Raw genomic sequence first — 15,803 nt, 5'->3', positions numbered from 1 at the left:
ACCATATACACCATGTTATATATTATTTAAAATACTGGAAAAATGTTGAAAGGATGATTGTCTACCATCCCCTTCTGTTTGCTCACCTGGGGCAGCCTTGTGGTGTTACGATCATTTTCTTGTACCGTGGTTCACTTTCTGCTTGGGGGTCTTGAGCAGAAAGCAGCCAAGCTTGTTTTTTGTTAATAGAAATAAAAGAGAGAAGACCACCCTCCCTTTCGGTAAACACCTGGCTAACTTCCTCTTTTCCACTCGCCCCAGTTATCTCCATGTTCACGAGATGCACCCTATAGTTAAAGCTTAATTAACAGCAAGCTCTTATAATGGAATTGCTCTTTGAGTTCACAAAATCCCTTTGAAATTACAAAGGATTAAATAAAGTTAGTTGCTAAATTGGTGTGTGCATCTGTAATTTAATTGCATCCAAATGTATTAATTAATATGGTACCTTCTTAATAGTTATTGTAAGGTTGCCATTAATTAATGGGCAGTTCTGATAAAGAGTCACAGAATTTAAACAAAAACAATTAGTATAGACAAGGTGTACAGAAAATTTCTCTCCATTAGTGTCTGAGGTAATACAGTAACACAGATAAAGAGCCTTGTGTAGATCCTAATTTGAGAGAAAACATCTTGACATCCATAGGGGAATTAATATACATTAATTACAATTAGTAAGCTCATTTTAAATAATACCATCATCATTTCCCATTAAAATACTCATAGATTGTCTCTTTTTTATTTGGGATGAAAAGATGCAAGGGAGGAAAAAAAACATTTGCACTTTAATAATTGAACTCAGACAAATAATATTGTCGTTATAATCTTTTTGGATTACATTAGTGGAAATATCTGGTAATTAATAAGCCTTCTATTGTTCCGTGATGACTGCCGAACACAGCAACGTGCTGCTGAGAATATTCAACAGCACGGCACGTGTGTGTGTGTGTGTGTGTGTGTGTGTGTGTTTGGGGAGTGGAATTGGGCGGGTGATCCTTCAGTTTTTAAACCCTGTAGAACATGAATCCAAAAGAGGGCTCCTTCCTTACCCCTACGATGCATGACCGGAGATTAGTCACATGACCCAGTGCCGTGGGCCATTGGGGTTATATTAAGCTACATCAGAAAACATCTTATAATTAAAGTGCAGAAAGTTCATTTTACTATAACTTGCTACTAAAGCTAATAGAGGAAATAATAATATGATGGTAATAATGGAATGTAAGAATCAGAATCGTTTATTCGCCAAATACAAAAAGCAGAAGGAGTTTGTTTTGGTGTAGGTGATGGCATGGAGCATACAATTAAACATACAATCAAGACAAATGTACAAAAAAGATAGAATAAATGCAAAATAGAGGTAGAAATAGGAATAAAGATGTGCAAAGATGTGTCCCTTCATTCACCATATAAATGTTTGCACCTCAGTTTACCAAACTGCCATCGAAATGTGTAGGTCTGCAGAGCAGCCAAGATGGTTTCTCAAGTTGGTTCTTGGTGTAGCTCTGTCATCTTTAGAAAAAAAAAACATTTTTCTTTTTAAATAAGTGTGAAGTGGACGAGCAGAAGCCCAGTCTTGGATGTTTGTCTTCCAGTGGTGTCCAATTTCCCTGTCCTCCAATCCACCGCCATGAATAAATTGTCACCACGTCGCGGGACCAGCGCAGGCGTGCGGGGGGGGGGGGGGGGGGGGGACAGCTCAGAAACACCTCTGTTAGACGTTTTTTTCACAATTGAAACTGTACACGAAGAATAACGGGGAATAATCTTCACCGCTAATGTGTTTAAAAGCCTACCGTACCAACCATTTAACATGCTGCGGATGTGTTTTCAGTTCTCTTTAGTTATTGCTCATTTTTTATGAATATTAAAGACAGCGGTATGCATTATTTAACATTAACAGCACAAAGTTCACAAGCTTTATTATTTATTTCTCTTGCAGGCAAATTAAACAAGAAAGTGCTTTTTGAACAATCCGAAATGCATTTACCTTTTTCCCCTAATATCTGTGCATATGGGGTACCACTGTTGCTTCGGATCGCCTGGTTTTGGGGGGTAAATTCTGAATCTACACTGTGTGTGGAATTTGCCCTGTATGGGATTCCTCTGGGTAGTCTAGTTTCTAAATAGCCGTAATGTGCATGTGCTCTGTGAGGGACTGGCATCCCGTCTTGGATGTACCCTAGCATTGTGCCCTGTGCTGCCAGGGAACATAGATCAAAGTATTTGAAGTTATGGTCTACATGAAATAATAAAAAAAAATTAAGTACATTATAAAAAAAAGCCTGTGTCTTTTAAAATAGACGCAGTACCTCTACAATACACACAGCATCACAGCTTAGAGCAGGGTTCAGTTGCTTTGGTCCTGCTTTCCATTCCGTTTACTTACTGAAGGACATAATGCACATAAAATTAATTTTATTTAGCCAAAGACTATTTAATTGAATGGAAAAACCTTACAAACATATGCAGGGACAGAAAGGTGCCCTCATAACTTTATTATCCCCATTATTAGATTTTTGGGGAAATTTTATAATCAGTCACAGTAGATAATAATGGAGATTTAGCAATCCCTTCTACATAGTTATCACAATATTTCTAAATTGTCATAGTGTGTGTAACTTTTATATATATGTATTATATAACTTTTCATCATTACATGTTTTCCATCACTTCAACCACAAATAAGTACCGTCATTGGTTTAGTAAGATTAGTACTGCACTGTCCAACAGGTCAATCAGGCATAATTAATCGAGAGCGGAGTCTAAACACACCACGGCCTGAGAAGAATGGTGACACTTAGGACGTGTAATAAAGGCTCTTCTCTTGCGTGCTCCAGCATTTATTGTGGCTAAATGAAACTTACTTTCTGGGTAAGACATTAGGATCTATAGTGAGACCTTTTCAGGAGACAGGTCAGCTCCGTTTGGGATTTGGCATTTTCTCCCGTCTTCCACAGACTAATGGTAAAATATGACAGGTCCGCAGTGGCCCGCGAGGGCCGGCCGTTTGGCTGGAGGTTTGAAGTGCTCCGTGGGGATCGCTGCCTCCTCTCTGCATAACGTACCTCATTAGCACAGTTATGTAATTTGCAGCGCTGACAGTTCTCAGGGACGCCTCACGAAGGCAGGAAGCCGCGGCCGAGCTCCGGACCGCTAATTGCCGACCAGCACCACACAAAATGTCAGTCGCCTTTTCCGAGCCATGCAGCCCTTGCGGTGGAATGCCATCAGTGTTTTGCCGCACGGTGACATTTGCCAAGTGTGAGTGGGGGGGGGGGGGCGGGGGTGGCATCAGCCTGGGACGAAGGCCGCTTAGGGGGTCAGCTGTCGGAACCCGGCTCACCCCATATCTACTCTGTGGGGGTGTTGGGGGGTGGGACTGCTCTATCCACCTGTGCTACAATACAGAGGGAAAAGCAGTGTCTCAGAGAGAATAAAGTGTCAGCAGAATGTGCGCTTACGTGTGCCGTGCAATCACAGCGCCTAACATACCATCGTTTAACCTTTACAGCATGTGTATTGATCCATTCTGCTGCTATCAGGCCCTGATCAGAGCCTCTGCTTAGCCTCTGGTCAACACAAAGGGCCTCACAACAGTCCAGTTATGATTTTACACGCTTCCCCTTTTTTTTGCTGGCGATGCAATAGCGTCTCCTTCTCTCCGTCTTCCACGTCTGCGGATACTACAATTAGGCCTTAGATAAGATCGTAACCCACTTGAATGAGCTGATTAAGAAAGAAATCCAGTCTCCCCAGATAATGTTTCAGCCTTGTGATGCATTGGACAGAATCTCTATTGTTCTCTGGAGAGCACACATACAATAACACGGAAGGGAAAGAGATTCGCAGACATTTCAGTAAAATAATAGAATGCAGTGGAAACGATCATTTGATGTTGGTCTTGGTTCGTCTTTCATTAATTGCTTAAACAAATTCAGCAGATAAACGCACGTGGCCTCTTAGGAAACCCTATCGGCCATCGGAGGGCTGAAGGTCATCAGGTCCTCACATACAACCTAGGGAGAGCAGGAGCCCTGCCTGGGGAGGGGTCTGAGCCCAGGCCGGGAAAAGCCAGGGCAGGGCAGGTAGAGCAGCCCCGCGCATCCCCACCTCCATTGTGCCGTTGAATTAAACCAAGGAAAAAAACGAAAAGAGACACTGTGATGGAGATCGACTGAGCTTGACAGCGGGGGCAGCCGGTAAGCTTGTCTGTAAAGTGCATCTGAAGTGGGTCTTACCAGAGGGACATGAAAATATACATCATCATCATCATCATTATTATTATTATTATTATTATTATTGTTGTTGTTGTTGCCAATCTAGTCTGTTTATCCAGTTGTGGGGGGGAGGCTGGAGGACAGTAGTGGGCGGGGGAGGGGGGGCTGGAGTAAATCCCAAGCAGTACAGCGCATAAGCATATTATTATTCTTAGTGTTGATATTATGATATTGTTAATATTTCCTTGTGATGTAGCACAGCACCCGATCCTTGTACCTTGTGCTTACCAGGATAAGACCCAGTCTCAGCCTGACCCGGTACTGTATAATAAGCGGTCATGGACAATAGACACGTTCCTCATCTTATTATAATAGTTGTTGTTGCTGCTGCTGTTGCTGCTGAAAAGCGATTTTCTATCCAAAAGAAGTTAGACCAATTATACAAGTGGATTCACCAAATCCAATTAATTTTAGTATCCTGTTTAAAGGTACAACAGCTGACCTTTACCCTGTGCCCTGACCAATCTTGAGGACCACAATACGCACACATGCTCCAATATGGGTTATGTTTAATGCCAGAAGAAATATATATTTTTTGAATTCCAGGAGACATCTTAGAACAAAATTCGACACAGAGTATAGCTGAATCGAGGGGTCAAATTAAGTCCAAACCATTACAGATTATTTGGAACCTGCTCTCGTGTTTCCACACATGACAAACACGGAGAGAAGGCTTTTTTCAGCTCCCGATAAGTGTTAATAAATTACTAGAATTTCAAAATTAATGGCTGCCCGCCTGCTTCTGCGAGATATCATTGTGTTTCATGAATATTTTGATTTAGTGATTAGATCAAAATGCGGAGAATTCCTAAACAGCCGTACCCAAGCACCGCTGATCATAAACTGCTCCCTTTTTAAACAAATTATATTCCTTGCAAATCTGCTGATATGGTGTAATTAGAATGAGTTGCCTGCAGTTTACTGTAACATTTGCATGACTTCAGATCCCAGTCTAGTGATCTAGTAGGTAAGAGAATGTGTACGTTTTGTGTGACTTCTTAAATATACCTTGTTCGTCGAGATAATTGTTTATATTGTGATGTTAACGAGGGTCATATTAATAAAAAATAAAAAACCACAAGGATGTGGCCGGCTCTGCTCCTGGGAGACACTGATTACACACGTCGTGTTTCTATTCCGTCACTGTTTACGCTATTTGCTTTCTTTCCGCATTTTGCGCATGATAGTGGCCAGATTCTGCAAAGCTCATGTTTATTTGTACACAAGAAAGCCTAAAACGGCAGACAATTATAACTGTAACTCAAAACTGCATTCCTATAAATACCCATAATTATGTTGTTCTCCGCCTGACTACCAAACACATACGAAAAAACATGCATATACGGTGTGTCAATAATCATTCTGCATTTGTCTCGCTTTGTTTATAACTCTATTTTTAACATAAATAGGCACTCCGCTGTACGTCCCTCGCACACGTAGCTATTAAGGCTAAGTCATTTAAATTGCCCCCCTCCCCCCGCAGTTACAGTGATCCTCTGCATAAACGTGAGCGTTTGCAGGTTGTCACCCAAAGTTATATGCATTGCATTTCCAGGGACCGCAGCAAGCACCTCCAACTCTTTTTGCGCCTCCTGCAGAGCAGCTGCGAGGGGCCCCTGGGACGGGCCTGTGTGCATCGGGTCCCTCAAACGAGTCGCTCATTAGCGCAATGCACACAGATGGCTGTCAGCGTTCAGGAGAGAAGAGAGAGAAAAAACACCTTGCCTACATAAGACAAGCCAACTGAGGTTTGACTTCCTTATGCTGGTTTTTATGACATGGCAATATTCATGCGCTATTTGTTTATGTCTTCAAAACTATGAAGACACAGCGTCTGAAAGCGCTTTCCTAATGAGCGCCGCGCGGCCCCGCGCCCGTCACTCAGCGGTGCGCGAGCTGACACGCGCTCATGACGCAAAACGGCGTCCCTTTGATACAGCAGCGAATGTGCCCGTTAGTCCAACTAAATCTGTTAGATGGCTTACCTTTCAGGGCTCAAAGAATTTAAACGTGATGCTACGTTTTTTTTATTAATATTTATGCGCAGCCTCTTTTGCAATGTCATGGGAAAATGTCTGTCAAAAAGTATGACACAATGCCTTTTAACCCCAATACCACCTACTTGCATTTTACTCGTACGTCAACCTTGATAAGATTTACACGTGAAAAGCGTAAGTCAGAAGTCCTTAAGTTCTCCTAAGAAGGTGTGAATCTACCTCCTTAGAATTTATTCAGTTCTTTAATACTGCCCACACTCTAAACAGCCACCTCAGACAATACAAATATTAGAGATACATTTTCGAAATAGTAACACTGTAAGAACTGTAAAAAAAACAAAACAAACAAACAAAAAAAACTACACATTACTGGTCGGGAAATCATTATGCTGAAAAATAATTAAAATACAAATTCAAACACTGAAGAAAACATGCAAATTTAGTGTATGACCTAGTTCAACAGGAGAAATAACTGGGATTCTAATGAAAGCTGATTAGTAAGACTAACGCAATATGCCGCCTGTTTTACTCGTCTGCTCACTTAAACGTCCGCCTGGGCATTTTGGTGGTCGGCTCCAAATTTTGGGATTCAGCAAAGTCTCCTTTAGGTCTTTCTAACACTGCACTCTGGCTTAGGGAGAAGGTATGAATTAAGTCAGAGTTAAGTAGCTTACATCTTTTAGTTAGTAGGCCTACATATTTGTACAACATGTCTTCTGTTCAGTGATCCCTGGCTCATTAGTTTTAGATTACTGATGTACAATTATTTTTATTCTTATAGCTGATGGATAGATCCAAGAGTGATTTTGTTGGCCAAATTGTATTCTCTTCGGTTACTAACGAAAATAAAGACCAAACTGGTGTTAATTTCACATTGGCTTTGTAGCATCTTATTAATGCAATTAACGATCGGAGAAACTAGAGTTCAAAATTCATTATGGACAGGACTTTTATGCGCCATTTGTCATATTTTTCTTTGTTTGTCACTGGTTCTTGTTTAAGTAAATCAGACAACAGTTCATCCATAATGTTGAATCCAGCAACAGTCAAAATCCTAGGCGAGACTGACCGCCGACACCCCCAGTCTGAGGCAAAGTGAAATTAGATCGTTGAGGCAGCCACTTATCTCACTTAATAGGTTGACCGGTACCAGTTAAATCATTCGTGCTTTATTTACAAAGAATACACGAGAAAGGCCTGTATTTATTGTAAAGTAAAGCAAGGTAACTTCTGTTCTACTAATTTGTAGTATCGCACAGCCAGGCACAAGAAAGGAATGTCAGCAATAATCGAGCTCTTATTTGAAACAAGTCACATGACTTTTCATTTCAAATTGTACTGCAGTTTTGGAGTAATGCTGTAGCCTTTAGCGTTTGTCTGTTTGTTTCTCCCCCCAGCCTCCACCGGTTCCTGTTCCGAGGGAGCAGCTGCTCCTGAACCCAGCGTGAGCCCCTTTGGCAGACAGTAAGGTGTCCAAGCGGGAGAGTCATTCCATGACTGGTGAAAGTATGAGGAGACCTTCCATTTAAATTTGTATTGACTTATTCAAGGTGAATATCAATGGGAATGAGGAAGTAAGACTCTGATAACACATAATAAAGGAGTGGAGCTTAAAGGCTGTGTGCTTGAGGAATGAGCCCATAAATATCAATGTCATGAGGTCTGTGCTGAAGTAAGCAGCATATTTCCTTTAATTCACCCTGCATTATTACTAATTGCATGCATTTTTATAACAAGTAAAATGGTGCATTTACATCTGTACAAAACTACTTTTTCCAGGAGCAAAAAAAAAAAACCTGCCAGGAAATTATCATCATAAACAAAAGAATGCATAGAATTTATGCTAAACAGCTGCTTTCAAGAAATGGTGTGTAAAACTTCTCAAATGAAGCGCTGCTTCCTCGGTATTCTGTACAGTCCGTATTGTGTTAGCGGTTATCATGACGTCTTTAAAACTCATTGTTTTGAAAAGCTCACTCTGATTAGCTTTTGCATTCTTCTCTAGGCCAACAATGCTAATGTTTTTGCACAGCACGCTTGCATATTCCAGTACTGCAAATACAATATGATGATTAGGTCTGATACAAAAGTTGTATTACTGAAAATACTCAGAAGGCAGAGAACAAACAAATTTGCATTTAACTGCCTTGCTGATACATTTGTGTAGAGCAATTTCATACTGCTGGGTATTGCAGCGCGACAATGCTAAAAGTTTAAGTCAAAAAATCTCATTCTCCGGGGACTTGAATGAGCAACCTTGCGGTTACCAGGTAATATCCTCACCTGTTACAGTATCTGCTTTAGCAATGGCAGCATCCAGCCTTCAGAGATCAAATGTGATGGTAAATGTCATCATCTTCTCGGCGTTCTCCATGAGAGAGATGCTTATACTGTAGCACTCTCGTTATGTTTTAATATACGCTAATACTGGTTAAATGGCAACATTCTTGGGTTCCAAGAACATTCCGGATCCTGCCCCAGTGAATGGGTCAGATTTGTAATGTTATAACGGCTTTCAGGGCAACTTAACCTTCAGAAAACCAATTAATGTAACCGTATGTAAGTAGTGATTGTTATTATGCAAGTAGGTGTTATAATCACCAGGTTGTGTGGCCTCCCCAGGGAATAAAGGGTTGTCATTATTCCTCTGAGATCACTTACACTTGTAACTGCACATTCATTGGAATCTCAGCCTAGCTGCACATACACCTAGTCGACTCCTGGACGGATGTATACTTGCGATGTGTTATCTGTTGTACCTTTGGATGAAAGCATGAGCTAAATAAATAAGTGAGATGTATTTCTCACTATTATTCTCAATATTATGTTTTGTCGCTTGGCGGTCTTTGGTTTCAGAGGAGATTGACAAAGGGAACACGGTCCAGCTCTTAACCCCGGTGAAAGAAGATGGTGTGGATATAAGCGGCTGGATGCACCAACCCACCAGAACGACGACTTATGGAACAAAAGGTTCGGCCAGCGATCAGGGCGTTGCCAAGCACTGCCTCATGATGCCTGATTTTACCTCCCAATATATAACAGGCTTTATGAGGTACGCAGATGAATTTTTCCGTTTCTCTCCACATTTAGGTTTAAATAGTTAGGTTAAAATCTTTTTTTCAGATACAGTAGTAATGGGATGTGTGTATAATTTAATGTTTGAATTAACAAAAAATTACATGCACTAGTTTCCACTTGTAATAATGTAGTAAGAGTCTACATGATTATTGTTATAATTTGCTGTTATTTACTTGCAAAAGGGTTCAAGGTAAGGGACTGAAATTTCTTTTAGCATAGACTCAAGTACAGCAATGCTGTATGTAGTCATTGTGCAACTGGATAAACTGGATATCTTGGGATACATAAACCGTGCCCTGATGAGAGCATGCAGTCTCACTGGATTTAATACACATACCAGAGATGTGCTTGTAGCTCTGGCTAATGATAGAGTTTTGCAGAAGGTGAATTACCAGAGAATCTAGTCAGTCATATTGCTGGATCTGCCCCCTTCTAGACACTAATGGATTTAAGGTATGACTTTGGGTTGAGGAAAAAAAACTCTTGTATTTAACTAACAGCTGACACAATGGCTGATGAAAGGTCGGGAAATCAGTCCGGTTAATACCAGATTAAAGGTGCGATTTTGGGACGGCCTACTTTGGAAGCAGTCATATGAGGCAGAGTACTCAATCTGACCTACTTGCTTATCTCATGTCTCCCTCCTCTAGCCAACTGTAAAAATAACCATGTGTCAAATGGACAGAAACCCTGACTCATAAATATTTCACCATTGTCACAATCCTGTTAAAGTCATACTCTTTCCAAGGAGCTGGAGTGGAGATTTTTCAGGATTTCTACCAATCAGACTTTGGCAAATCAGTTAATTGATTAATTGGCCATTCAAACCATATTTTGTGTAGCACATATTACAGAGCATTTAGATCTTTTATCCTCTTTTTGAATATTCAAGAGATTAGTAATGCATGTAGAGCAACATAGCTGTGAAACAGTGACAGTGAGCCTCCTATATAATGTAAACTCCATGATATCCCATTCAGTAAAAGACAGTTGTGCTTTTGCAGTCCTGCATTATCATACAGTATGTAACACATAGTTAGAATAAACCATAGCGTTTGAATAGATGCCATTTTCTGAAAAATGTGACAGGCCTGTTTAATCCTTTGCTATTCCAGATAGCAGTATTATTGAGGAAAAACTCACTTTCCTGGCTAAATGAATTTCTTTGCAGTATATTTATGTGAATCAAATTGTTCTAAATGAACCAAAACCATTCTTAATTCAATTGGCAATTGAAAATTCCAGTTGAATCTGTGTTAAATCAAAGACCGTATTACGGTGATTAAATGTTTTTTTCTTGTTATTGATTATGTATCACATCCATTACAGCTGCTGAATAGGTTGTTATTATCATTTTAATTTATAAACTTATAATACATTAAGATGGCATTCAGTCGCGCTGTGTAATGGCAGTGACAGTGCCGGAGGCGATACGATATGTATCATGATACAGGGGTTATGATTTAATATATTGCGATACTGTGAAGATTTGATATATCGTGATTTTTTAAAAACTAATTTTAGGACATCTGTCATAGTATAATGAACACGCCACCATATGCATTAAAAAGTAAAAAAAAGAAGAAAAAAAACATTACTAGGCAGCTAGGTTTGCAAATGCTAACAATAGCAGTGTGCCCTTACGCTACTTCCTGACTCAGTTTACGTTGCTATGTTGGAGTGGGAGAGTCAGATGTCCAAAGGTTACAACACTGCTCTCTAGCAATCAGGGGTTTAAACACAAAACAAAATGAACCAATGTCTGCCACAAATCTTTGCATGCAAATTATTAATTAAAAATCGTTACAACATAATGTCGCGATACTGAAATGTATCGATATCTACTTAGACTACTATTATACAAGCTGTTATACAAGATGTTATTCTACAGTTAATTAGGAGTCGTAAAGGACATTATTAGGACATTGTAACGATCTGTGGGATAAATTTGCTACCTGTCACAGGGACCTCTTGACTGGAAGGGCAGATCTATAAACCCCCCTCTCCCCCCCCCCTCACTATGGAGTGGTGTTTAGCTCTAGTAACCCAGGGGAGGGGGAACCAACTAGTCATCTCCAAAACAGCAAATCAGGTCGGGGGCCCCTCCCCTAACCAGTAGGGTTTTATTGTCTCTCTGTCTCTCTCTGTCTCTCTCTGTCTCTCTCTCTCTCTCTCTCTCTCTCTCTCTCTCCTCTGGGAGCATCCTCGGAGTAGGGCAACGCAGACATGTCTGACCGACTGAGTGGTAGGATTAGTCAAGGATCCATCTTGAGGCGCAGATAATGTTCTCCACCCGGCTCCGTCACTCTGCCCTCAGCGGACTGCGGCTTGTGTGCTTTCACTGAGCGATAATGCCTCGCGCGTCTGCTCTCCGACTTGCAAAGGGGGAGAAGAAGGGACCTCTTACGGCATATTTAGGAGCAATACCCATTAGTGTGTATGTGCCTTTTTGAAAATTATTTCAACAACTAGGTCAGGACAAAGACTCTGTTCATACTGTTGGATTCAATGAGCTTCTACTGACAATAAAGAGATGTTTGAGTGCTCTATCAAGACTTCGTTCCCTCAGAATGTTTCTAATGCTGTTCGGCATAATGGTGATCTTCACCCTTGCAAGACATGAAAAAAAAAACTCCTCTGATAACTTTTCGTTTGAGGTACATTTTTGGAAAACACCTGCATCTGGAGAAGCTGGTATCGCATATTTCTCATTCAGGGCTGGGGTTGTATTGAGACGGCTCCCGATGCCTTGTTTGTTATTCTCTGAGGGGGGAAAATGGTTGCATTTATTTCACAAAGAATTCCATACCTCCACTGAAGGAAACATCGTGCAGGTCGTATCAGAGCTCGGTCGGGCCTGAAGCTGCACCTGCCTGTTTTTCTGAGCAGAAAGGTGGAGAACATGCAGGCTACCGTGGCAGCTGAGTTCAGCCAGAGGCCATGGGATGACGCTGCCTGTTGCAATTCCACTTCTCCATCGCAGCTTCACAGAAAGACCTTTAAACAAGCTTGTTATTCATTTGCTTATATACTATTCAATCTTTGCATTTATCAAGTTAAACGTTCCTAGTACTTACTCTAATAACTTTACCTATTTACTCAGTTGGATATTACATTCAAATTGTGTCTTCACTTATGATTGCAGGTCTATGTTCTTAGCCACCTGCTTGTCACGCTACATGTTACACTGCATTTCTCAGAAATTATTTACTTACATATTTCTCAAATTCACTCTCCACATGGTATAGATATTTTGCATCAATACCTTTCATATCAAGCCATAGTACAGTCAGTTTCACTGTCCCTTTGTGGCATATACCTAATTTATTTTTATCGGTTATTAAAAAACAATGGAACATTTAAATGCTCATATGCTCTGTTAATGGACAGTACTGTGTCTGTATAAATTCGGGATAAGTATATTCCTAAAGCATGTGGTAAGACAATTAAAGGGGCCCCTTCTACCTCAGCAGGCGGCTACTGTGTTGGGGGGCAAAGAAAACCCATTACTCCCACTCTTACCATGCGGGCAGGAGCAAATTTAATTTAAGCCACTGTTCTCATTACCGTCACTTCCTGGGCTGTTAAAACACTGAAGTGACTGTTCTTCTCCCATGTAAAAGAACCCATTATCAAAGCATTACGATATGATTAAAGTGACATTTTCTTAAGAAAACCAAGAGTAGGGGGGAAGCATTCTGAAAGAGCACTACATACTCCAGATCTTATCAAGGGTGCCTCCATACTGATCTTTGAAGCGGCTTATTACCAAGCCCGCTAAGGAGACAAGCGCGAGGGTGTACGGATCAGAGGGACGTAAGTAAATGCACCTACTAGATTTCACTATCGTACAGAGTTTGTCAGTCAGCATTGAGGTCCTGCCAGGATGTAAAAATCTTCTTCCTCACAATTCTAATGTCAGAGCAGAGGTGCATTTTTTCTTTTCTTTCTTCGAGAGAAAGGGATAAGATAAAATCCGTGGGGTACACTAGGTTACGAGTGCTCTCATGTTAGGGATGGCTAGTTGGATTTTTATGACATTTAAACACGGTGACGGCTGTAGATTCAGGTCAACCATTCAGCGGCATCTTGGTTGGCGACGGCTGACATATTGCAGTATGCTAATGTAAATATTAGCCTTGTCCGCTAACACCTGAGCTCCCTTTTAGAGGGTAGTCTTTGGCTTGAATTATCACGTACAGATTTCTTCTCATTATTTTAATCAGCTGGCTGTCTTGGGTCACTGTTTTGCAGAACTGGTGAGGGGCTCACAGCTGTTTGTGGTATGTGCACAACCTTCAAATGACATTATGACTCCAGGTCCCCAAGCAACTGAGAAATTATACATTTCTGGAAACTAATGAATTTGATTTTTTAGTGGACCCAGAGGAAAGGTGTTGGTGTAATTAACAGGTAATTATCCTGTAGTCCCAGTGGAGAGTAAATTTATGAAAAAGTATTATTTAAGACGACAATATTCCAAAACACGAACTGTCTCCCCATCACATGAAAGTACAGTAAGTCCTTCAGATTTGCGAATTTAACTTTCCCGGTTTCAGTTGTTCGCGAGTTAGCCTAGTACCATTAAACAGGAAAAACTTTGGAGCTTCTCGAAAGATTGCAGAAACTTGCGAGCGACACATAAGACAAAACACAACGCTGAAAAAGATTTGGTTCACATAAATTTCAACAAAATACAAATATTAGTGATACATCATATTTGTTATCGTACTGCATATTATATCTGTAATATTAAGTCTTGGCGTGGGTATGCTGTCTGCCTCCACAACCAACATCACTCACACGATTGTTGTCCTTGTGAATTTGGAGTCTCACATTCCTAACTTTTAAACTTTTCAGTGCCGTTAATTTAGCATTATTACCATAATTTAGATGGTTTGCATATTATATAAAAAGGTCTATGTAGGAAATGACAAAGCATTCTAACATGCAAAGTGTACAGCAAAGTGCTACTTATTTCTAAATTGGTAATAAATATACCTTTTATGTTGTCGTTCAGCTAGCAGGCTGCTGAAGGTCGAGGTCACTGGTGCCCAAATATTATTCACAAATTTTCACATTCGGATTTTCACTTCCAGCCAAAGCCCTCGCAAATTTGAAGGAGTTACTGGCCTGGGCCTCCTGTGACTATGACCAGTATTAGCGGTTGGCGGATGGATGGATGGATGGATGGATGGATGGATGGGTGGGTGGGTGGATGGATAGATAGATAGATAGATAGATAGATAGATAGATAGATAGATAGATAGATAGATAGATAGATAGATAGATAGATAGATGGATGGCTGGGTGGATTTAAATAACATCTGCTAAAGTCATAAAACATTGATTTGCTATATCATAATCTCAGATCTGCATGATCAGTCCATTTACCTTCAGTGAGATTAGCAGAATCCCTAAAAAAAGCTTGTAATTGTCTACTTTTCCATTACATCTGAAAGTAAAAAACATTCACATTGTCATGCAGGCCTGTCAGTCAATTTAGTTGCCAAAGAAGAATCCTGAAATGCTTCCAGCTAAAACAGTAAACAGTAAAATAGAAAATATTGGATTCTCCACTGTTTTAGAGATTATGTAATCTTTCCAGTTTTCCATTTAAATGGTGCTGAGATGCACCCATCAGATATACGTTATGTTTTCGGTCAGTATCATATGTTTCGACAAATAATGAGATGGCTCTAAAAGTCGCAGTGTTTATGTAAATTTGTACAAAGAGAGAGCCAAGGAGACATCCGAACAGAATGAATAATTTGAATTTGTTTGCATTGAATGCTCCAGCAGCGGGAGAGGACTTAGCAGTGCCCTGAGTGGGCAGGGCGTCAAACAGCAGCAAACCAATCAGCTCTGAGAGAGACTCAGGTGCATGTCAGTGCTCCGAGTGCAGGACCATTCAAATGACGGGCCTCAGGGTTCGAGTCCTGCTGATTTCCCAGCCTTACTTTACCCGTGAGCTGGGCATGAAGCCTCTGTGGCCAATCAGAATCAGTAATTATTGAACTGACTACCTGGGAGAATTGAAAAGAGGCCTAGATTTAGAATTGAGGTCCAGCTTTGAAGAGCCCTGCCCTAGAACCATGTACTGAAGGTTCTGTTTTTGATTCCTAACTCAGTATCAATTTGATTTTCATGTATTCATTTTTTAATTGTGCTATCTAAGCACTAAACTGCTTAGAGCAGGTTAAGTGAAACCGAACTTGGAATTCACCGTAGCGAACCAGAAAACGGTCCCGGGTCCCGGGACCGAAATTGTCAGAAGATCTGAACCTAGATGTGGGACGTTTTGATTTATAGCTTGATTTACTCGGCACAATGAGAGTGAGCGGCCAGCTACGGTCCTGACATCGCACACTGAGTTGCGGCTCGTCTCAGCCGAGGGTTCCGCTTGAACCATGTCGCCCTCCTAGTCTTTAGGGGGGGCGAAGCTGGA

This window comes from Brienomyrus brachyistius, chromosome 9, assembly GCF_023856365.1.
Source record: "Brienomyrus brachyistius isolate T26 chromosome 9, BBRACH_0.4, whole genome shotgun sequence".
NCBI lineage: Eukaryota > Metazoa > Chordata > Actinopteri > Osteoglossiformes > Mormyridae > Brienomyrus > Brienomyrus brachyistius.
This window is presented reverse-complemented; position numbering follows the sequence as displayed.